The sequence below is a fragment of the Patagioenas fasciata genome, chromosome 2, assembly GCF_037038585.1.
Source record: "Patagioenas fasciata isolate bPatFas1 chromosome 2, bPatFas1.hap1, whole genome shotgun sequence".
Lineage (NCBI taxonomy): Eukaryota > Metazoa > Chordata > Aves > Columbiformes > Columbidae > Patagioenas > Patagioenas fasciata.
Genome location: NC_092521.1, coordinates 82870781 through 82896673, shown reverse-complemented (window position 1 = coordinate 82896673; position 25893 = coordinate 82870781). Strand labels below are relative to the sequence as shown.

General features: G+C 37.2%; 1 protein-coding gene across 7 annotated transcripts in view; it reads left to right on the top strand.

Moving 5' to 3' along the window:
• Positions 1–25893, top strand: part of CDH12 (cadherin 12) — a 577123-nt gene that overhangs the window by 272314 nt on the left and 278916 nt on the right. Inside the window, exon 1 of one of the 7 annotated variants that reach the window (XM_065830590.2) lies at positions 9735–10034. The exons of 5 other annotated variants lie outside the window; for them this stretch is intronic. The gene's annotated coding sequence lies outside the window, so the exon portion shown is untranslated. Of the gene's footprint in view, positions 1–9734; positions 10065–25893 lie in introns of those variants that run through there. One more of the 7 variants, XM_071804495.1, reaches the window with a different exon arrangement.

Below are 25893 nucleotides of genomic sequence, written 5' to 3'. Positions count from 1 at the left end.
CCTTCCAGCAAACATCAGGGAAGTTAAAATCACCAACAACAATCAGGGCCTGTGACTGTGAGGCCACTCTCAGCTGCGCATAGAAGGCCTCATCAACTTCCTCAGTCTGATCTGGTGGCCTGTAATAGACACCTACAACCGTATCACCCCTGCCAGCCTGTCCCTTGATCCTGACCCATACACTCTCAACTCGTTCCTCATCCGCTCCTGGGCAGAATTTAGTACATTGCAGTTGCTCTCTCACGTAGAGAGCAACTCCACCACCACGCCTGGCTGGCCTGTCTTTCCTGAAAAGGGCGTAGCCATCCATGACCACATTCCAGACATGTGAACTGTCCCACCACGTTTCTGTAATTGCTGCCAGATCATAATCTCCCGACCGAACATAGGATTCTAACTCCTCCTGCTTATACCCCATGCTGCACGCATTGGTGTACAGGCATTTCAGGGAGTGAGCAGAGCACACCAATTTCTCCCTAGGGGCACAGGAGGCCACCCGGTCCTCATCCGTTTTAGAATGCTGCCCCACTGGGGCAAGCCCAACTACAACCCCATCCCCCTTCGAGCCTAGTTTAAAGCTCTCCAAATGAGCCCAGCTAATTCCTGCCCCAGCATCCTTTTGCCTCTGTGAGATAAGCCTTTCCCAGATAACACTGTCTGGACTGGAGTCTTATAAAACCAGCCATTATCAAAAAAACCAAAGCCCTGCCTGTAGCACCAGTCTTGGAGCCAACCATTTAGAGATTGAATTTTCCCATTCCACCCCACATCATCACTTGAAGAGGGAAGGAGTGAAGAGAAAATCACTTGAGCCCCTGAATCTTTCACCATCCTTCCCAAGACCTTGAAGTCATTCTTCATTCCCCTCAGACTACGGAAAGCAACTTCCTCCCCATCTGTCTGGAAGACCAGCAGCGGTAGTAGTCTGTCGGGTGCACCAGTCTGGGGAGCTCTCTAGCAATATCCTTGATCCGGGCTCCAGGTAGACTACAGACTTCCCTAAGATGAGGGTCAACCCTGCATATTGGGCCCTCTGTTCCTCTCAGAACGGAATTTCCTATTACAATCACCCTTCTATCTTTCTTATCAGAGGTAGTCTTCCGTTGTGTAGTCAACCACCTCTTCCTATGTGATCTTGTAGGCAGGCTTGGCACCACCTCCTCACCTACCTCTTCTTCGAGATCCAGGGTGTCAAATCTATTACGGAGGGGCAGCTGGGGAGGCAAATCAGGCAGGGAGGGGGGCTGCCCATGATGCCGAACTGGAATAAGCTTCCAACTCTCATCTTCTTTTAGGTCATTTACCTCTGCCCGACAGCGACAAGGGTGGGGCTGTCTCAGGACCTCCGCCTCTGTCCGAGAGGGCGGGAGGTCCATCTCCTTTTCGGGGGTACCTCCCTGGGGCCTTTCCGACCGGCACGTAAGGGTGTTACTCTACCAGTCGATCTCCCTTTCGCACTCCCTGGTGGACCTCAGCGTCTCAACCTCCTCCTTAAGCTTCACAACCATGTTGAGCAGATCTTGCACCTGCTCACACCTCACACAAGTAGAGTGCTGGCCTCCCTCCTCCGGCAGCAGCAGGCTCTGGCACTCCTTGCAGCCGGAGACCTGAACAGCCACCGTTTGGGACAGAACCTCAGTCTGCATTGCCACAGTCTTTTTGAGACATGCTCTCCTTCTGGAGGCGACCATGGTCATCAGCAGTCTGGGACGCTGGCAATAAGTCGGTGGGAATGACAAACAACAAGTGCTCTCTGCACCCCGCTGCGCTAGCTGCCACACCCGCTGCGCTAGCTGGTCCTCTCTGCACCTGGTGGGCAGCAAATAGTCGTTGCCCTCCCAAAGGTTTTTTCAAGGCAAGGGGAGGAGGTGTGGTCGCCGCCACCGTGGGAACGCCCCCCGCCACGTCAGCCGCTCTCTCGCAACGGCTACCGGGGCTTCAGGGGGATCAGGACCACCGGGAGTCACGCTGTCCCTGTACGTTTCCCTCTGGGCTTTCTAATCTCGGCTAAACCTCGTAGTCGACTGAACCTCGCCGGCTCTGACTCTCGCTGCGCTGGCTCCGATCAGCTGACTATTTATTTATTTATTTGTTTATTTATTAGGTAGTAGCAACAGATTCACCTATTAAAAATACAGAATTAAAATGAAGTGTGATAATATATTTACATGTAGTGGTATTTCAGAATCAAGTGAAGTCAATACAAATGTCACAGTACTTATTAGGGAGCTGCTCAAAATCAAGTACTACAGTTGTAACCATAGGTGTTAGGCACTATCCATTGTTTTGTTGCAAAATATGGGTTTAACCCAGTGCCGTAACCTGTAGTACAGTACTAGAAAGCACAATTTGTAGCACAGATTTGTGTCACCTCTTGGAAAAACTGCAGTGCTACTCTTAGCTTTGAACTGATCAAATTACCTGGTAAGTTATTGCCAATTTACTTTCCTTAGTTACTGTTTTATAATGTCCAGTTGGTTACAGAACATATCCTGAATACAGTCAGTATTTGTACTTGCCAAGAAACTGCATGGTGATCAGTGGCTGTTTCACTGCACATGTTTAAGACTGCAGCCAGGATGATAAAGGGACAGATGCACAGGAGACTGCACTATACATGTTATTTAAATGTAATCTTTTTTCCAACAGCTCAGCACGATGCTTCTACACCAGTATATTCTGGCATGTCTATCCAGATTTTGACAATCCTGAGAAAGTTTCTGAGCTGTTGGGTCACAGGGCATAAGTGGTCTGGAAATAGTAATCCCTGTTAGATCATGCAGTGATATATCAATGCAGGATTTATAACTCCAGAACTTTGTTATTTCATATCAAATGCTTTGTATATGCTTTGTATAGGCATAACATTTTTCACTTCCATAACTGTTTTAGGTGAGTAGTGCACTATTCCAGTAAGTATACTTGATTTTATTAGATCTGAATTGTAACCAAAATGAGAGAGACAATTATGTGTGTTTCTCCTTGCTAGCAGCATTAGATCTACTTCCTGAATTTTTGTTCCCTTTGCTTATAACCACAGTATAAGCTGCTATAGTAGTTTGTTTGGTTCTGGTGGTGTTTTTTGTTTTGTTTGTTTGTTTTTCCCCTTGCAAATGAATAGCCCCTTGCATTTCTGTCTCTGGAAATATTTCTTGTCTCACCACTGCCTGATTGCACCCTTTTCTTGCATTAAAGAATACACCAAAGCTGTTTGCTTAGAGATGTCACCAGAGCTGTAGGTAGTCTTCACCTTCAGGATTTGGCAACTAAGATATTTAAGTGCTCTGTTTCCCAAAACTGCTAACTTCCTTTCACTGGAATTTGAATGAGGGCTGATGAACAGTTCTATTATAGCTGTTTTTCTTTAGGTGGTTACTGGTTTCATTAAACTCTACACACTTCTCACTATGAGGCATAATACAAGAATGGGGATCAAAATAGGTTGGTTGGTTGGTTGTTTTTAATACAGAAGCAATTGCTTATTACTGACATCCAGCATTTTTCCAAAACTCTATTCCTCTACAGTTCTTTAAGTGAAAATTACTTTCTTTTTCAAAGACTTCAAATATCAGTCATTCCCAGGAAGGTCCAGTGTGCCAGAGCAATTTTAAGTGTAGTAAGACTAAGTAAAAACCAGATGTGAAGCAATTTACTGTAGTAGTGCATATCAGCAGTTTAAAATCTGGGGTAGTCAGGCAAGCAAACAAGGGACAAAATCTCATAAGAGTCCTCTCAACATATTTTTTCCTCTCAAACCTTTTATATAATTCCATAGGTAGTCACTTTTGTTTGGCTAACCAAACATAGATTCCTGTGAAATAACATCATTAGTGCTAACTATATTTTCAAAAGCCACTTCTGTTTCTTCCTGATGTCAGTAGATAATCCAGATATAAAGTAATAAGGTATTTTTATTTTTACAACGTTTTTAGGCATTCTTAAGATGTACTGGTAGTTTATTGTGGTTAACACTGTGATTAATATTGTGTTCAAGAAGCAGTAAAAAGTCTTAACAATGCGTGCCTCTGCATGATGCTGTGGGATATGTACTCACCTATGTTGGTTGCTGACATACATGGGAGGATTAATAATGCAAGTCCCTCCGCTCCATTGACATGTCTACTCTGAATCAGAGAAGGCTGTGTCTTCTGTAATAACAAGGAGTATTCATAACCCAGTCAAATTGAACAGCCATATATTCTCAACCTGAACTACAGCTTATTAACCAACCATGCAGTTCAGGAATTTTAACTAAAATATTAATACAATATGCTATTCGCTCAGGACAATTCATGATACTACAACTGAACAGGTTTAATTGCTGCATCATAAATACTGATTTTTAGTAGACTATTGTACACCAGATCAAGCTGACAGTTGTCACACAGGATCTTGTCAATGATTTATTTTTCTTGATTTACAGGCTCAAAGTTTCAAGGCATGGTATTTTAGAAATTGGCTTTCTTTTACACCTTTGTGCCCTGTAGTGTGAAATCTGACATTTCAGAAGAACTTGAGTCTCCTGAAATCACTGCCACCTATTCCTCACTGAAAACATCCTGAGACTGAACAGAATATGATATGTAGTTTATACATAAAAAAATATATATAACATGCATTGATGATAGAATGTCATATTATTAATTTAATCATTCACATATTCAAATAATACTACTACAATGGATATTATTACTAAGCAATAATCTGTGGAAGGTGAAAAGACTGGTTTCTTTAATGATCCTTTTTGTGATATTGCAAGAATCTAGAGCATAAGTACAGAATATGAAGACAAGAGGTCAACGATTAAGTAAACAGATAGTACATGTGAGTCTATGAGCAATTCCTCCTACTCCTATGGAAAATCCCAAGAAAAATATTGAAATAATAGTATCTCTTGGGTTATGGACTTAGTGTATTGATGTTTCCTCAGTCACAAACAGTGCAGCTATAGTGTGTGACCCAGGTACTACTGCTTATGCAACATTATAAACAGGGATAATTCTTGTGGGCACTAAAACCTAAGGGTGAGATAAGGAGGGGAAATGTCAGTATAGATATTCTAGTACATCAAATGATTTTGTTTTGACACACTGCCTACTTCTTTTGAAGAATGATTATCCTGTATTCCTCAGAAATAATTTCTCCTTTCAATTATTATACTGTGATCTGCATAGCGATATGCTGCAACCTTACTGAGATTTTCAGCTCTATTCTGAGATGTAAAATTAGGCCTTGAGCACTTCTTGTCATAAAAGACACCTTAGCACTTCTTATAAGAGAGGAAAGGGGTAACCTGTGGATTGCCCAGTCTGGGTAATTTATTGCACTTTTCTCATCTTAAAAAAAAAAAAAAAAAAAAGTGAAATTGTCTGTCCTGATAATGTCATCGTATTAATGCTTGTCTATGTAACTAACACTGTATTTTCCGCAAATATAGATAACTTACTGATTAGTGAGGAAACTATCTGTCTCTATAAGCTGTTAATAAAAATCTCTTATGTTGTAGTAAAAGTGCAATTTAAGTTATAAAATAGTCCATTTATTTTAAATGATACAAACAGTTTGAGGGGAACTGTTTTGGAACATCCTTGTAGCTCTGATTTGGGAAACTGAACCAAAAATTAACATTGTTACTTGGAAGGTAAAGTTAGGTAGTGCTGTAGGATTTGATATTTTGGAGGTGGGGGTAGGGACAAGGGTTGATATTCAATTAGTTGTATTGAAACATACTGAAAATATTTCCAAGTTGGTGTTTGCTCAAAGATTAACTCTACATTTTAAAAAAAGCATGCTTTTTTGGTTGTTGTTTTAACAGGACAGTTATCAACATAATCCATCGTATACCTGAGCCTCTACCTGATGTGCACAGATCTGTCACTGATAACAGGCGGCTGTAAAAAAATGTGGGTTTCTCTATCTTATTTTGGTGTAAAAAGGCTAAAGGGATTAGGATTTTAATTATCTGTTGGAAACAAAAGTGTCATCATCAGGTTAGCATGCTGATTTACAAGTACTTTTTCTATGTCTCCTAAATTCAGCTTAAAGATCAAGAGCAAGTCAGTGATGGTGTCAGTATGGTTTGAGGTGCCTTAAAATGATCAAGAAGTTTGTATTCAAAGAGATATTGTGTTATGAAACTGCATTTGTGACCACTTTTATAAGACTGATTATTTTATTTGTACATCCGTTGGGGTCTGCTAGTTCTTCGGAGGAGGGAGTCCTTCTCTAGCAAGTTTACTTCTGTTGTTCTTTTCTCTGTTATTTGTGCACTTTAAAATCTTTGGTTTTTGTCAAGGACTCTAGATCTAGAAACCTCCCATGAAATCCTCTGGGGCTGATGTTGTTTGAAAGTTGTTTTCTTCTGTTTTCCTTGTAAAGTGACCTAAAAGGTATCAGAAAGTGGGAAGAGCTAGAAAAAGGTATACCTAGATCTTCAATTTACCTCAATACTTTTTGTCATTCCAGAGGGATGTAATGAATGGCCAGTTTACTATACTGGAAGCTGCAACACCCTTAGTTTGCAGGCACGTGGTCCTTTTTTCAGTTTCTTTAAAAAGTACTAGTGACTTTATGTCATTAATCCTGTTCTATGTAGACTGACTAGTACTGGCAGTTTGCAGGCACATGGTCCTTCTTTCAGTTTATTTTAAAAGTATGAGTGACTTTATGTCATTAATCCTGTCCTGTGCAGACTGAGTAGTACTGAGGAACATACTGCCAGTATGAAAGTCTGCTGCCTGGGCATAATTCCCAGCAGTAAAGCTGGTATCTTGCCTGCAGGAGTAGATTACTATGGATTGTTTCCCAGGAGCAGCTTTATGAATTATGTCATTTGGCAGCTGAACCATATCTTTGGGAATACCCTCTTCATGACTTTTAAAATTCAGACTGGATATGCACTCTGGACTTAACTTTCAGCAGAGTGCTTATAATTCACCCCAAATCATTCCATGTCAGACCCATTAAAATAGTTGCAAACTCACGCAAAACTATCAGTCCATGAGGGAAGGGTTGGGACCTGGTGATTGAGTGTTTGAGTTGGAGTTGAGGAATCAAACATGCCAGTTAACACTTTAAGGATTCTTGCTTATTGTCCCCATCATTCATCTGAAATGAGTCTCTGCCTACACTATAATATCAATTACACGTTTGTGCTTGGCATTTGTAATTAAAGCCTTTTTTTTTTTTTTTTTTCCCTCTACTGAAACCTGTGTCACAAATTTGTTGAATGTTTGTAGGAAAATGGATCATCGTGTTTCAGGTAGGTGAGTATTCTGTCAGACTTCTGCTACGATTTAGAGAAGGATTTGAGCTGTCTCATCATTCAGCCCAACATTTAAGAACATGTCTGAACTCCATTAATTTAAGAATGCACTAAGGTTAAGGATCTTTTCAAGTACTTTGGTGGTGAATTAATATTTTAATTTTTAAAATACAGGGTTGGCTTCTGGTAGGCAACTTCAGTTATTAATAGTAATGTTTTGAAAGTATAATGTTTTGAAAACCCAAAGTGATAGTGGTTTGATTAGGCTAACCACTTCTAAACAGAACAAAAGAGTTTCTGCCCCTCTCTAGGCATCTCTAATAGATAGGACAAATAAAAAGCAGGAGGAAAAATAATATTGTCTGCACTGTACTAGCGGGAAACTGTCATTCAAAGACTTTTAGCAACCTGTACAAGTGACAGAGGAAGCATATATAACAATAGAAATGATCCCTTGCCTTCACAGTCTTCAGCCTCCAACCATTCATTCATTTTCCTTCACTGCTATCACATTCTTAAAACACAGTATGTTCCTTTTTCTTTAATTAGCAGTCAGCTAAAAGATACAAGTCCTTTTTCAGAAAGAAGAGACTTTGACATCCTTTGTCAGACTTCCTGTAATTGGAAAATCTGCAATGGCTCTGCTCATGGGATCTAAATGTTAAAATCCAAATTCAGTCTTTAGCCTATTAAAATACATCTCATTTTCTGTTCCCTCAAGCAACATTGTCAAAATTTGCTCCCCAGGTGTCTGGAGAGATAGAATTTGCAGCTGGTGTCTGTCCTGCTCTTTACATTGATGTTTGTATTTGTCCATCTGACTAAATGCCACCTGCTGCAAGGGCAAGAGGGTGGGATCACCGATTTCTTAACAATGTCTTTCTGCCAACAGAAGGTTATTCAATTAGGCAATCATTCCTGCTTAATGTGGGATGGGATGATGCAGCCACCTGCACTCCATCTCCCTCACTTTTCACTTCCTGGGGACCACAGGCTTTTCTGTCCCTGGAGAGGAAGGAGAGGTTTTTCAATCTGTTCTCTTTTTGCGTTAGCTTCTGACTACAATTATTGCACTCTTGACATGTGTTCCACTTCCTGAGTGGGGCTATATTTGGTACAGACACTTTGTAGATGTATGAATAAGCATTTGACAATATATCAGTGCTTTAGAACCCTCCCTTGCTCTGGCAGGCTGAATTTTTCTCTTGCTTCCCTTGACACGGGGTTAACGAATTTCATAAGCTTGAAGACATTACGGTAATATCTCTAAGGAAAGAGGCAGAATTCTTATGTGCAATGGCACTATGAGACTCTCCCTGTAATTCTGTATGCATTTATACGTGGGGTTTTTTTTGTTTTTTTTGTTTTTTTTTTTTTTTTTTTTTTTAAGGTTTGTTTAAGGTTGGTTTTACTGGAGTTACTCCGGTTTATAGAAATAGAAACATTGTTTATCAAAAGCAGATACTTTTTGTAGAAGAGTGTTCTTTTTTTTGATTAACTGGATGTGTGGCCTTGTGCCTCTTCTGGGTATTCCCTGCACCTTACAAGGTTGATCTCAGTTTCTGGAGAAAAGAAGGAAAAACAAAACAAAACAAAAAACAATGGATGAAGAACGTCATCTGTTTCTTATAAACAAACAGACATGTTCCTTTGTACCCTTCCTTAAAACTCGGCACGTTCATCAATAGTCAAGCAACCATCTACCCCGAAGTTTCTTTTAATAAATGTATGACAACTCTTATATCTATATCAGATTAGATAATGATTTCCTGAAATATACAATATTTATGGCATCTTGAAATCTTTACATAAGTCTGGAAAGTCGTCCTCAGAACAAAATTGAGTTTCATTCAACCCTCATGTCCCCAAGACTCTCTTGAACCCAAGTGCCACACTTTTGAATTTGAAGTAATTCCATTTGATTTTAAGTGCACTGAAGACAAGATTCAGTCAGTCAGATCTTATTTTAGATGAAGGGCATAACTCAAAGAATTTTCCTACTCTGGTAGTGCTTAACTTTTTTATTTATTTACTTATAAGAGAAAACTTGACATAGCCTTCTATTCTCTCAAATCTTTATTTAGGTCCTCTTGTGTCTGGAAGAGTGTCCAGTTATTCTGTTAAGTAAACTTTTTAAATGTTTTGCTAGTTTTAAAAACTATTTTTTCCGATAGAAACACACATTTCACTAACCTACATTAGAGCAGTGTTCGTTGCTTTCAGATGTACTTGCCACCTCAAAGGTCTCCAAAGTTTTGATGATCTTACCCCAAGTGACTGTTGTCAAGTCCCACCCAGAGGTATGAGTCCGGGGGTGGGGGGGTGTTGAAGTGACTCAGATTCGTGGGTCCCCATTGGCTGGAAAACAGTACACAGCCTACTTAAGGTCTGTAAACAAAAGGCTTTTATTTTGCAGCTTGGCCCAATTAGCAAATGATTCGGTGGCGGAAGGATTTACATTACCGTAGGTTCAATTGGTAAACATAAAAAGTTCGCAGCATATGTGGATCTGTAAATCTTATGTTTCTGTGTTACTTATAAGAAGGAAAGCAAAATAATCGAAATATAGGAAAGAAAGGGAAGAAAGGGAAGAAAGGAAGAAAGGAAGAAAAGAAAGAAAGAAGAAGAGAGATCAAGATTTCACCATCTTTATGGCTCTGCTTTATGTATGATGGAGTTTGCAGTCTCGGATCCAGTGATATGCAGCGTCATCCGGCGTCTTATTCAGTTCACGTGGTTGAGACTCGTGGGCAGAGTGGTCCTCAGGATGGTGAGTGGGCACCACCAGTGCTTGCACAAGGTGGGCCTTTATAACCTCCTGGGTTGCCTGCTTGTATAACTTTTGGTTTTCATTGAGGTGTTATTGCGAAAGAGAGAAAAGTCTGGGGGGGGGGCGTTGGTCGAGAAAAATTGTCAAGACTTGGGCCATCTTGAGAGGTCTCGGCTTTTCCCTTACTACCATGCTGCGCATATCAGAAGGTTGAGCTATGTGCTCTCTAACACGCCCCCCACCTCCTTTATCAGCCAGCCAGTCTTGTCTGTGGCTCGTTAGCTTGTCGTTGACATGTAAATCACAACTCACCTTATACTGAATGTCCCATCTCCTGTAGCTGAATGAACTGTTTTTGCCACAATGTTTGAACTATTATCCTTTTCATTCTCTGACAACTGTTTAAACAGTTTTGCAAACAATTCACAGTTTTCTGAAATAATGGAAAAAGTAGTTCCAAAAAGAAAGAGCTCATCTAAATTTCCCCTATAGTCCTGCAAAGGAGGGAGAGTCCACAAGATTTCAGTTTCCTGATTGTCTTCACAATTTTCAATGTGTCCTTATAGTTAGTGGTTAACTGTAAGATTCATTATTTTTTTCAGGCCTCTCAATAGTCGGTAAAAGTTTTACACTGAGGCTGCACCTTCTGCCTAGCGTACAATAAAAAACAGAGGTTATAGGGGTTGGTTATTTGTGAATACGTGATCACAAACTTCCAGTACTATAACTTCGTAAGTGGAGTATGTTGCCTTTTATTGAGAACCATGCTATACATACCTTAGTGTTTTGGAATAAAAGCACCTGTTAAACAACAAGTGTGTAATTGTTGCAGCATTTGGGATTCTTATATTAAAAATCATGTAGCACTTTAGAAGACTGGACAAATCTCATTTCCTGTTGACCTATCATTTCTGATGCCCTATACTAGTTTTAAAAATAATAATAAAAAAAAAGATAGCAGAAGGATCATTTCAAAATATTCAAATTAAATCAGTTTAATAAGACCAAAAATCTGAAATTTCCTCAACAATAATTAAAAAATAAACCAGCTTTATAAATTAAATCCAGCAGATTAAAAAACCAAGTTCTTGAATTCAAGACAAAGTTTTTTTGATAGTTCTCCTTAGTTTTGTAGATTTTTGACAAAGCATCTAAACTTCTGTAAATAGTTTCCCAGTGGTGATTAGATACATAATCTGTCTGCTTGCTTATAATAAAAATAATGTTACTTTTACTATCATTGTTGCATGCAGTGTACTTAATAAACATGGTAAACAGATTTTTCATGTAAGTAAATTGAGGCAGGAAATAAGATCTTTGAACAGGCTGTTCAATAAGCTAGGTACAGACTACAAGAATATGATTAATATGTCTACACTGAAAAAGAGGAGGAAGGACCAATGTGTCCTCAATTCGAACTGAAATTTCTTTTGGCTCTCTGGGCATATTAAAGTTAAATATTTTTTATTATGCTTATCTAAAATGGTAATAAATGCCAAGTAAAAATATACAGAAAGGAAAGAGCAACCATTTCTCTAAGCAAAGAGTAGTGACCTAGAAAGGCTTGAACAAATGAAAAGACAGAAGTTGAGAAAAACTAATGTAAAATCTCAAAAGCTGAAAATCAGTGAATTTCCACAAGTACAGAGTCAGACAACTCATATTTCAAGACCATCATACACATATTTTTCCACTGTTGACTTTTCAGAGGTTTTTCTGCAGTTTTCCAGAAAATCATGAGATCAGCAGTTCTGCTAAACTGTTTCAGTATTTGTTGAAATGCTTTACTACACTGCTGCATAGAGAGAGAAAAAAAAATATGAGGATAGAGAAAAATGAGGAAAATGAAATTAGAATGAGAGCAAGAGGGGAAATAATGTTAAAGTAGTGCTAATTGGAAAGACCTAGAAATTAGTAAAATGATGAAAAGTCAGGATCAAGGTTAGAATCTCTAATGTGATATAGAAGTTTGTGTGTTTTTTCTCTTTTGATCACATTTTTTATCACAATACAGTAGCTTTACAATTCACCAAACTGACAGAGGCCAAGACAGATTATAATTAAGCCACTTTATCCTCCAGTATTGTTGAGTTTTTCGAGCTGTAATGAGGGGAAGTGTGCTTTTTCTGCTGTATTAAATCCACTGATCTTTCTTTAATCCAGTGAGATTAGTTTCCAAGCAAGTTTTAAAAGAGGAAATGAAATAAAGATTAAAAAAAATATATATAGGAAAAGAGAAAGGAAATAAATATCGAAACAACACAAAACAAAAAACTTATTCAGATCAGATGACATCACAAGTATTTAGTCTCAAAAATTATGAACGTAAAAATTGGTACAGGAGAATTTCACGATCATATAACAGGTGGAAATTAAGGAGAAACTTAATTCCAGATAGATAAGTGGAAGGTAACTTGGGGATTAAAATAAGTATATGCAACTATTGAGTTGAAACAGGGCTGAAAAAAAAATTATAGTAAAATAGAGCAATTGAGTCACTGCAGAATTAGACACTGTATTTATTACACTTGTCTTGCTTTCAAGACAGATTATGACTTTAAAAAGGTGTTTCCAGATAATACTACTTAGTACAAATATTATATTTCCAGCTGGACTGGTGCACTTAATGTCTGATGACTTGACACCAGAATTATGTCCCTGAGGTAATACAGAGGTGATTTTTACTTCTTAGATGATATTGTAGAGTAGTTTGCACTGCCTTAAGGAGCTTAAGACACCATTTCATTCTCAGTCTGATGCACAAATTTCTCCAAAGACATACAGCTACTGGTAAACCATCCTGTACAAATTTCCACTAGAAGAAAAGTTGACCCTTTGAAAGACTCTTGACAAGTCTTCCTTCAGTACTAGAAATCAGTAATATGCGTCAACTCTGGTTTCAAGACAAGAATTTTCTCAGTTGAAATAAAGGTAAGAAACTGAGTTAGCCTTCCTGTCAGTGGCAGTTACTGAATTAGGTCAAGGATATCATTAAATCCATTTCAGTAGTACAAGGGCTCAACTTCCCAGCACTTATGGAATATTAATATGTGTCAGTTTAGAAAACGAAAAGATTATGTTTGGAACGAGTGCTTATTTGACATTTACATTTGTACAACTTAATGCTGCATGTTGACAGAAGTAAACTAGACTGATTATAAATATCTGCTTATAGTTTTTTAAATGTGTTCAAGATAAGTAGGAGATCCTAATGTGCCTGCTGTGCACGCAGAGTCTGCAAGTAAAGCCTGAAGGATGAGCCCATTCGTAGTTTCCTGAGCATACAAAGCACAGCAAGCCTAGAGATCTTCAGCCAGGCAGCACACTGACACTCTAGGGCAGGCTGGCTACAGCTGGCCACAGATGTGTGACTGGAACAAAGGTGGTGGAGCATTTTGTGCTTCAACTTCCTTTGGAAAATTGCAGCTTCGCAGCAGGACAGACATAAAATATGGGTCACATCTGTAATTCATATAAGCCGGTGTCCATTAGTGGAGATGTTCTATAATGGAATTACAGTTTGAAGGGTCAAGTCAGCTATAGGGATCACAAAGCCCTTTATTATGTATGTGACGGTATGTATGTGTATATATATATATATATATATATATAAAATCAGTAATAGGCAATTTAGGTTGAAGGTTAAGTTTTTTCCTAATGAAAGGTCATTAAATCTTGTGCTGGCACAGATAGGTATACGGCCAACAGTGTTTAGCTTTAAACAGCTGAATCTCTGTTTTGATTTACACTTGGAGCACTCAAAATGGCAGAATGAATTTGCTTGAAAATTGGTAAAAGAAATTTGTTGCGGGCTATGACCTTACATGTCAAGCTTCATCCCAGAAGTATTCTTCTTTATGTTTGAATTATAAATATTGGAAAAGCATTTTTATTGTGAAAGTATTGATATAGCTTTAACTATAATGGTGTGGTTATAATTTTGTTAAATAGTACGTATGTGTATTCCTAGGTTTTAACTAATACTCCTCAAACAGTAGATGTTGAACAAAGAAGCTAAAGGAAAAACTGCAGTGGGAAAAAAAAAAATAAAAAAAAAGGTAATTGATATGAAGAATTAATGAAAGGGCAAAAACCTACTATAGGAGTGATCCAGTATGAAATTTATTTGGACAGCTACAATTGTTAAGAGTATGTTTGGAGATAATAATACATGGAGGTTTATGGAGTATATGTTATATTTACTGTATTTTTCAATACTCTGTTTTTGTTAAAAATAATAAAATAGCACCGTAGTTTTCTAATATATAATATTAGAAAGAACAATAAAAGTGATTATTGTGGTTAACTGCCACGTGACTTACATAGGATTTGGGTGCAATTTTACTATGTGCTACACTGTATCTCTGCTTGGAAAAAACTTGTTCTGCCTCTTTTGGAGGAAACCTGGGAAGTGCTGGTTATCCCATGTAGAATAAAGATACAAAGATGTGTGATCCTGAATTATTACTTAGGGCAAATACTTGTTTTCACCTGCGGTGCACTCTCAAGATTCACAGATTTTATTGCATGTCATTTAGTTCAAATTTGAACACACTGAGAACAGCTGAGATCTGCATTACATGCTTTCATTCGGTAGCTTGCTTTCTTTGTTTTTACACTTAATTGACAAAAAAATAATTTAGGCTGAAGTTCCTAGCAAGTCCACATAATTCTTTAATAAAGATGTAACTTTGTGATAATCAGATAGATTATCCACAAACATTCATAAGAGCGGATGTCATTAAAATCTTCTGTTGACATAAAAAGAACTCAGTTAAATTACATCTTATTTCAGTGGGCTTACATTTTAATTGAAATATGAAAGATGAGATTCTTGAAAAAACTAAGTAAAAAAGGAGAGTCTGCACTGAGATGGTTCTCTTTATTGATGTCAAATCCAGAAGTTGGTCAGCATTCCAAGGTGATGACTTAATGAGTGATATTTGTTACCTGAAAATAGAAGGACAACATTTTAGATGCAAATTTGCTACCACTGGAAATCTAAGGCCAAAAAAAAAAAAAAAAAATTTTGTGGTTTTTCACCTTTTCAAAAGTAGTAGATTATGAAAGATAAAGGACAAGCAGCAGATGTGGCTGCGGTGAAAGCTTTCTGTATTTCTCTATTTGTCACATCCTCATTTAATGCGTAATCACAGACTTATCTTGAGGACAGGCTTTATGTTTGTTTGTTTGTTTGTTTATTTTTTGTTGGGAGTAGGTTGTTTGTTTTGGGTTGTTTTGTTTGTTTGTTTCCCTCTTGGAAATTCAGTTATTAATATGAAAATTTGGTAAAACTGGTTTGCGTTTCAACCTCGGTCCATTTTTTTTTTTTTTCTACCATCTTTATTCGAAGTGGGTTAGCTTTTATGTGTAAATCCAGTGGTCTGTCATCTCTGTATGTTTTAAATATATGGACTTCTGAGGGAGTATATAAACAAGAAGCATATTGGATGAACTACTCTGTGAATAGCCACAACAAGCTAACATTTACAAGATGTCCTCCTAATTGCTGGTTTTCTGCCGTTTCCCTGTACCTGCAGTTTCTTGTTGCTAGTCAGGAGTGAAACTAGAGGGCTTGACATGGTGAAAATCTCTCTGTATTTGTATTTCTGCACCAGCTTTAGCAAATTCTGGCCTGTTTAGCCTTTAGCACATATCAGATTCTATTCTGACGTCTTACCCTTCTTTTTGTACTGTCTCATAGCAACTCAGCAAAACTGTTTTCATAACCTCACTGACACCTTTTCATCAGCATGCCTTCTTTCACTTTAATAATTTCCTCTATTTTCTTTTCTGTTTCCATGGTCTTCTCACCTTACTCTTGACCTTGTACAGCAGAAGAAAAGGGGATTTCTTGAGCTTTTCCTGTCTTTAGTGACCAATAAATGTTAAAAAGAGAATTGTTCTTACTTCCCAACACCCCGTGTTGATAACACAGCAAGCTAACAAATCTTTTGAATTGTGTCTTTAAGGTTCCATTGGTCTGGGAAGTGAGCATCCTACGACATTTAAGTACAATATTACAGTATCATCAGCTCCACTGAATTCTCTGCTTGAGGCAGTTTGATCTGTTCTGTCAGCTCAGCAGCATATTTTTTGACTTGCTCTTCAGTGCAAATCTAATGGGGATTAATGGCAGCAAACTAAAGAGCACTCAGGGGCTTGTTCACCCTACTTTGACTCCGACCAGCTCCCTAGAATGCTGAGGAAAGTGCTCTAGCTTCAGTTTGTCATAATGTCTCAGTCAATTCACTAAGAAATGCCTACTTTAGGGAATCCAATATTACAGGACAAAAAAGGCCTTGCTAAGTGTGAAGACACCATTTCTATCTTCCTACTACCTAGTGCACTTAGAAGTTCTGTCAAGATTTTGTCCCTGCGATACCATGGTGCAGTCATTCGCTCTGTTTAGCAAAATGTCCCTCTTTTCTGCAGGTCCTTAAAATACTTGTGTATAATTATATGGAAAACTTTAAAATTTTATTTCTTATAATTTTCACAAGAGTATAAAGTCAAGAAATTGATTTTACTGAAAAATAGTTTGAGGGAATGATTCATTGGGGATAATTGAATTAAAATAATTTTATGTTCTTTTGAGTCAGAAGAGAGACTTATTCTTCAAAATCCAGAATGCATCAAGGTGCCTTCTTCGACTTCCATACTAAGAATGTAATTTGAGACCCCTTATTTTTAGCTTGGTGTCCCAAGTGGACAGCAAATGCTAGGTACCAGAACAGTGTTATTCACCTCCTCTTCCCTCCTTCAGTGTAGGAAATACATATTTAATTTAGAAAGTGGGAATTCTGTTTCAGCTCTCAAATACCATTGTTACTACTTGTGTAGACGCTCTACGCTAATTGTATTTGTGCAGATAATCTCCTCAAAGTTATTGAAATCACATATGACATAGTATTAAAAGGACCCCATTGTATATCCAAGTCTGATATCTGAATAGAGGAAAATTTAAATGTTGAAGTAAAACAGAACCAACCTGCTCCAAAAGTCAGTTTGTATCTCAAACAAACATTGTACAGGTAAAAAAAAAAAAAAAAAAAAAAAAAAAAAAAAAAATTAATTTAAATTGCTTCTTTCATTGCAAGACAATACTCCTAATTATAAACATTTCATAGAATCACATAGTTGTGTAGGTTTGGAAAGACCTTTAAGATTACCACAACCAACCATTAACCTAACACTACAAAGTCCACCTCTAAACCATGTCCCTAAGCACCACATCTACATGTCCTTTAAATACCTCCAGGGATGATGAGTCAACCACTTCCCTGGGCAGTCTGTTCCAATGCCTGACAGCTCTTTCTGTGAAGAATTTTTTTCCTGATATCCAATCTGAATCTCCCTTGATGCAACTTGAGGCCATTTCCTCTGGTCCTGTTGCTTATTACTTGGCAAAAGAGACCAACATCCAACTCACTACAACCTTCTTCAAGTAGCTGTAGACAGCTATAAGGTCTCCTCTCAGCCTTCTTTTCCCCAGGCTAAACAGCCCCAGTTACCTCAGATGCCCCTCATAAGACTTGTGCTCCAAACCCTTCACCAGCTTCATTGTTCTTCCCTGAACTCACTCCAGTACCTCAATGTCCTTCTTATAATGAGGGACCCAAAAATAAACGCAGTATTCAAGGTGCAGCCCCACCAGTGCTGAGTACAGGGTGACAATCACTTCCCTAGTCCTGCTGACCACACTATTTTTGATACAAGCCAGGATGCTATTCGCCTTCTTGGCCACATGGACACACTTCTGGTTCATATTCAACCAGCTGTTGACCAACACACCCAGGTCCCTTTCCAGCCATTCCTCCCCAAGCCTGCAGTGTTGCATGGGATTGTTGTGACCCAAATAAAGGACTTAGAACCTGGTCTTGTTGAACTTCATATAAATGGTCTCAACCCATTGATCCAACCTGTCCAGATGCTTCTGTAGATCTTTCCTTCCCTCAGGGAGGCCAACAATCCCACCCATCTTGGTGTCATCTGCAGACTTGCTGAGGGTGCATTTGATCCCCTTATCCAGGTTGTTGGTAATGATATTAAAGAGAATTGGCCCAAATACTGAGCCCTGGGGAGCACCTCTCATGACTGGCCACCAACTGGATTTAAATCCATTCGCCACAATTCTTTGGACCTGATCATCCATTCAGTTGATGTTCAGCCAGTTCACTTATCGAAGCCATGAGCAGCCAGTTTTTCCAGGAGAATGCTGTGGAAAATGGTGTCAAACACTTTATTAAAGTCTAGGTAGGCAACATTCACCGTCTTTCCCTCATCCACTAAGCAGGTCACCTTGTTATAGAAGGAGATCAGGTTAGTCAAGTAGGACCTGCCTTTCACAAACCCATGCTGACTGGGCCTGATCACTTAATTGTCTTGCACGTGCCATGCGATGGCACTCAAGGTGATGACTGTAATCTTCCCCGGCACTGAGGTCAGACTGTAGTCTCACATATCCTCATTCTGGCTCTTCCTGAAGATGAATGTCTCATTTGCTAACTCCAGTTCACTGAGACCTCCTTGGTTAGCCAGGACTGCTGATGAATCATTGAAAGTATCTTGATGAGCACTTCTGACAAATCCTACCATATTGTTAGAATGCTACTTCTCAGTTAGAAGATATTAGCTAATGCATGCTCTTTGATACTCTGATGTTTCAGAAATCACCCCAAAAGTTGACCATAGATCATAATATGTTAAATGATTGAAGAAGCCTGTAGAAATAGCAGTTTTTTTCAATGTAGAAAACAAGCCTTTTTAATTTACTTTTTATTTAGTTTAATGCTTTCTCAAGTGGACTTTATTTTATGAATATGTTTATAATATTCATTTTTACTCTGCCTGTGGTCAATTATTTTTAAAGTATCTACTCTGGAAATCATGAAGAAGAAGATGGATAAACACACATTAGATCAGAGTGAATGCTTTTTAGAGGTAATGCATTAAAATACTACTACTATGTTTATCTGTTGGATTAGATTGTGTAATCTGAAGTACTGATCATTTCTAAGAAAATATCTGACACTGTAAGTCTATTTCTGAAACATGGATTCCTAAACTTATGTGCTGAAACATCTAACATAGCATTTAAAAATATTCATTGAATCAGTTAAGCAGCTGGTCTCTCTCCCTCTCTCACCTTTTTTTTTTTTTTTAATAAATATAGATTTGTGAGTTTTGCATGTCTTTTCTTCTTTGAAAATGTACTTTTTGTCCCAGCAAAATCCTTTTCATGCCAACATATCTATTTCGAGAATTTTTCTGAAATCCAGGTCATAGTGTTTTGATCAAAATCAGAACAGCTTTACTCCCGTACTACATGGGAGATGCAAGACCAGATTTCTTTTCAGTTGATATTAAATATAATGATGCAAGATCAGATTATATTTTCAATTCTCAATAAATATAATTATTTTCTTTTAATAAGATATATTTTATAATGATTAATCAAACTTTAAATTGCACCAAAATAATTCACTATATGAATAGAATGATCTGAACAGCTTTAGTGAAGACAACTGAGAGATACTGACCCCAAAATATTCCAAAGCGGCTGTAAGGGATCTCTCACTTGGGATGTGAAAGACCAATAGATTAAGGGACCTGAAGCTGTCTTTTACCATATACTAGGTGAGTATTGTCACCTTGTCTGTGGTGAAAATCCCTTTGACTCTCTGTTTCATTATTTTCTCTGTCTTTTCCTTTCTTTTTCCAGAAAGGTGTAGAAAAGGCTTTTGGTTTCATTTCAGAAAATATTTCCTCATTTTGATACCTGAAGAAGAGTTGTGCTACAAAGAAAGATTTCAAACATTGTAAAATAAAGCACCATCTTTAAATGTAATTTAAAATATTGATATTAGCAGATATTAAATAAAGTTTACAGAATACATTTGGAAATTAGGATCATCTTCTTTCTCACCTGTTCAACCTCCAGAGTTATATGTAAATATATTAACTGAATTCTGGCAGAACTTTATCTTACCAGGGAAGCTACCTCTGAGTTAAACAAGGATAAAGACTAAAATTTACCTAGTCATGAGAAAGGAAATTGAACAGTTATCTGAACTAGGTTTTAGTTCTTCAGTCAATGGGTGGCAAACCATGGCAGATCATATTTATATAAGAGACCAGGATCATCTGCTGTATGATACAGCTTGGTTAGGTCATTGTCTGATGACCTAAGGCACCATCTTGGTTCTTCACAGGTAAGTTAAGTTTAGAGCATGTGAAAGATATTAAACTACTTCCTAATGCTAGCTTAGGTGACCTGAGAAAGACTGTCAATGGTGCAGATTGTTCTGAGTGCTTTTACATGTATTGCCACTTTTCTTGGTATTTTACTGATTTTCTTCCCATTGTTTACTGACCTTTTTTTTTTTTTTTTTTTTTTTAAGTGAATAAAGCAAGGATATAAGTCTGCTTACAAACAATGGAAAAGAGATGTAAGAATAATATTGTCTACAATGTCTGCTTATACTATTTGTTCAGTGTTCCTAGTTTAGGGTAGCTATTCAGTTGCTACGAGACATTGAGACTTGAAGGAGTTCTTAAAGTTTTATGGGCATGGGTTGACCTATAGGAAAGGACAGGAAGCAGCTCAGTGGTTTTATTTATTCTCGAAATTTCCTAGGAACAACCTAAAAAATCATCTGATAATTTGTTACTATGTGTATCTGCACCTAATAGCTCTCACTGGTGAATGAGTTTTGCTTCAATTGATGTGGTGTGGATACTTGTGCTGAATGTCTTGGCAACAATCTCCAGTGAAAATCATGTGGAAGAAGATAGCAGGATTCTGTGATAACCAGGAGGGTCTGAGATTCTGTTAGTAATACATTTTCTTAACATGTGTGTGAATGCATGGATTATTCCTTACTTTTTGATTTTGCTGCTCAGAAATGCAGACCTTATTAGGGCACAATTCTCAGAGAATGCAGAAAGTGAAAGTTACACCTATATGAAAAGAATAGTACAAAATTAGCACCAATAAAGATTGCAGTAGATAATTTAATATAAAGTAATTAAAATTAAGCATGCTTGAAAAAATATATGAATAAAGTATGATATTGTGTTTGAACAAATATATGAAAGTATCTTAAAACATAAACTGATTCAAATACATCATTCAAATTTCTTCCCAGATTTCTAAGAAAGCCCATTTTAGCATCAGTTTTGCATTGCAATTTAATGTGAAGCATGTTTTGTCAGTTACCAGAGTAGACGGTAAGATGTTTACATATTACAAAAGTATTCATGGTTCATAAGTACTTTAAATTTGATAATAGTAGCCTAGCTGGCTATAGAATGGATATTTTATATCCATCTGGTTGGTGTACGGAATAGGAATGAAACACTAAGAATTAAAAATCAAACAATTAAACTAGGCTTTTAAAATACAGTAGTAAAGAGATTAATCTTATTTGAAGTGTACCAATAATGTAATATATATATCCTGCAAAACTGACACGCGATTAATTGCAGTTACCCATTACCCTGGTGAAATAAATTTCACTTACATATCACGCAGTTGTGCTCTGCAACTCACCTTTTTTCTGCCCTTTCACCATCTAACACTAACCAGCACATATCAGTGTGCAGAAAAAATTTCCGTTCAAAGCCAGCCATCCACATGAACAACTTTATTTGAAAGGCTTAGAGGACGATTAGTTCCTCCGGCTATATGTCTATTTAAAAAGGTACAGAGAAGAATATATGCTAGTCAGCAGCATGTATGGAATTTAAAATTAGTTAATTTGATTTAATCTTGACACACAGATTAGGCATTCTGAAAAAAAGCTGTTAAGTATATTGATTTGTAAAAATAATTTTACACTTTGGATTGATGTCATTAGAAAATGGTATTTTTCCATTTAAGCCAGAAGCCAATTGCATACCTCTCAAAGATACATTCTCTTCTTAGTAATATATCTTTATTGATTAATCAAAAACAAAAAAAGAAAAACCTTTTGAAACTCTCCTTGAACCCTGAGGGGCAGTTATGGTTTGAAAATTGATTGACTGTAAAAGACTTGTTTTTATGATAGCTTTGAGCAGACTCCATTTACCTTGTTAGCTAAAACTGATTTGTATTATTTGCACATACTTATATTGCTCACAGCACAAAGGGTACTTCTGTTTCTTGCTCTACTTTTTCCTAATCTTTGATCATTTCATGAGAGGGACAGTGTGCAGGTAAATAATAACACCAGAACTGAAACAGTAGTACCTAGCAGTAAGATAGCAACCACTTAACCAAGATCAGCAGCGTCTGATATAGTCAATCTGATAATGTTTGAATATGCTGTACTCCCTGTGTCTCAATTACTGAAGCTGGGTGTTAAGAGGGTTAATTTAGCAGGAGCTAAACTCCCTTGTGTTCCAGCTTGTCCTCAGTATCTCACTGTAATGCTGAGGGCAGCTGAGCTGAACCCCTGAGTGATGCCCAATTATATCAAAAGATCTCAAGTCGGCACTAGAAGTCCCATCGTGCCTAACAGCCAGTCCAGCATTATGTTGAATTTACACAGATTCACAAATAGTGCAGGGTTGGATTGTGGCCATTGAATTTACATGTTTGCATGGATTTTTGAATATTATAATGTATACTGTAAGTCTGAGTGCATCCAATGAGAAATTCTCACTAGATCCACAAATAATGAGTTTTATTAAAGCAACAGATAAAAGTTCTTTTAGATCGTCATCGATAAAATACACTCTCTGCAAAAACACACTCTAGTTGCAAAAGTACCCATTGGTACCCAATATATATGATGACTATATAGCACTACTAGTGTTATTACAAAGACAAGATTGAAGTTTACATGTCCCGGAAAACACTTGGTATAACCAAATGCACAAATCTTACCCAAAAGTGTCCTTCTGGGGGGACAAGATAGGCTCAGCCCATCGACTGATCCCAGAAGTCTTACGCTGTTTCCTTGACTTCTCAGTGGTGGCATCTTCCCTAACTTTCCCTTATTGTTAAGGTATTTCATACTATTTTCTACATGTAGGTGGAGCTTGAGTGACTCTAGTCATACATACCTTTGTTATTGATTGTGTAAAATTCTCTTGCTTCAATTTTTAGGTGAAAAGCTTCACAACACATGCTCAAGGGAACACAGGGGTGTTTTGGTGTGTTGTATCCTTTGAGAGGGAGGTGTGTTTTGTTATTATAATGAGATTCTAATGAGCGAAGTTCATCCACAGGGCAAATTTTGACATATCTGCTAGCTCAGCAACTGACATTTTGGATGGAATAGAATATTGTCTTTTTTAACTGACAGCACCTATACCATCCAGTTCCTGTACCTGCTTTGTACACAGGGCATGCGTATGGGATCTCCGCACCACTCCGCTCCTCCGTACTCCTTAGTGCCAGCATCCTGGGCTCCTCTCACGCATGACCATCCAAGAATGCAGGCCAGGCTGGGGAGAGGAACCATGTAGAGCAGATTCCTTATCCACCTAGCAGCTGTCTCATATGCGGAAGATCTGGATACAACTTTATTATCAATAAGTGTATCTTTTATAATTACTTTCAATAATTTGGCCCCTTAGTAATTATTCCACCCTAGATAAAGCACTATGGTAGATTGTAGTAATCAAATTTTTTTTAATTTATTTTATTTTATTTAACTTTCTAACTCATTTTTCGGAGATTATTTCCATATAATTTGTGTCTCGTCACACTAAGTCTTACTCAACCCGCAGTTCTTCACAGTACAATTTTCTGTAAAAAGTAAACCAAAGTAATGGTATTGCATACCCTTATGTTCATTGACTTTGGAACAAGGATAATCAGATTCCTGATTTGAAATTAGGGTTTTTTTGATTTTTTTTATGTTGTTTGTTTGATGTTTGTTTGTTTGTTTTCTTTTAAGAAAGCTGTATATCAGCTTGAAGCATTTGAACATGAAAGTCCAGAAACAGAAAGTTAGGTCAATTTAAAAAATTATTCTGAAATAGAAAACATTCAATACTATACAGGAAAATAATTTGCTATACAAGTGATATCACTTCTGGTTGAAACTAGTCTATTTACTCACAAAAAAAATATTGGTTTTATGCAGACTTTACTTAGATTAACTTCTACCGTTAAAAAAAAAAATATTTAAAATCCATACATATTATAAGTTTGTTTTTTAAAGTTGGAGTCAGTTAATAAAAATCTTGAAATCTTCCACCTACTTTTTTCCTTCTTATTTTTTACTTCTTTTTTTTTCTTTCTTTCTTTAAAATGCTTTGAGGAGCATTAAAGGTCTTTTGAAAAACAAGGTTTCAGTACTAAGGTAGATTTTCAGCTCAGTGTCATTCATTAATCTGTTAAAGGGCTTTTGTGTGAAATGATACTTCTGTGTTATGTCTGAGGTAGTTCTGACTTTATTAACTGAGAGAATTTGGACTAGTCTTGCATAGCATATTAAAATATTCACAATTCATTTATCAAATCTGAGATATCTAACAGTAACAAAATTCCAGAATGTGAATACTTGTAGATTGGCCTGTTGCTAAACTAAAAGTGGATTCTGACACCCTTGTTCAACCTCTGTAATAGCTTACTTCTTGATCTTCTTGTTAAATAGCGTTCCTTGAAGTGACCAAAAGAGTCAGAAATTCAGGAAAAAAGCGTAACAAACAACTAATATTTCATTCAACACTAAAGTTTCCTTTAGGTAATTAAAATATTTTATTCTTTTTAATCTAGAAAAAGGAAGAACAAAAACATTTGTTGTTTTTGTATATTGTCAAAATAAATTGAGACTGAGGAAACAGATATTCTTTGAAATTTCATATGTGCTGTTAGTTCTCAAAATGAGAACTTTTAAAAGAGTTACTTAAAAAAAAAAAAAAGAAAAAAGAGAGGGCCTTTTAAAGGTTCATTGTGACAGAAATTAACATAGATCAGAAGAAACAAGTGATTAAAAACTGATCCAGAGATAGATTTAGGCAGTAGTCTACAACTTTTCTAAAAGTCAAGGGAAAACAATTTAACCTCAGAAAAGACAAATGACTGGGGCCAGAGCAAGATTCCATGTCATGCATAAACTTATATTTATTAAATTATTATCCTGCCCCTGTTTCAATTGTTTGGTCCTCCTTCTTGAAGAGGATAAAAAGATATGAAATACATATGAATGGTAAAAGCTTAAGATTCTTCTTTCTCCATATTGACCTGGGTGTTAATAAGTCTCTTGCTGGGTTGTTACTCTATGTATGCTGACCATTGGGCAGACTATATGAGAAAGCATCCCCGTATTTTGTGCAGTAATAAGTTTCTAGACATAGCATACTATGTTTCCACAATGCTGAAAAGGAAATGGAAGCTTTAGACGTAAGTCGGTCTAACAGAGAAAAAAAAAAAAAAACAACTTATCTTCTCCAGAAAAAAATGTGTGGGAAAGTTAGAAAAATAATGACTGTAGGACATTGGCCACCTTTCATGTGATGGGACCGTCTCTCCACAGGATTTCCATATGCAAAATGCTGCAACATTGGTGGTCATTAAAACGTTCTGAGATGGAGGATGCTGAAACTGTAATGCAACATAACAGTTATCAATTCCAGTGTATTTCATTAGATATTAGCAAATTTTCTGTGTATGAATATATCCAAAGAAGGACAGTGGTGTTTGCTCCTGCTGACATTTAGCAGAGATTTCTTTTGTATTCGTTCTTTGCACTCCAGCCCTACAATTGTCGTCATAGTTCTCTCTCTTTCCCCTCTCTGCACCTTACGGACAGCTAGCCAACAGAGAGAGACCCTAAAGCCCAGTAAATGTAATTTTGTCATTGCTAGTAGAAACCTCACAGGGCCTTGTACTGGCCTGGGTGGCCCTGACCGAACAACT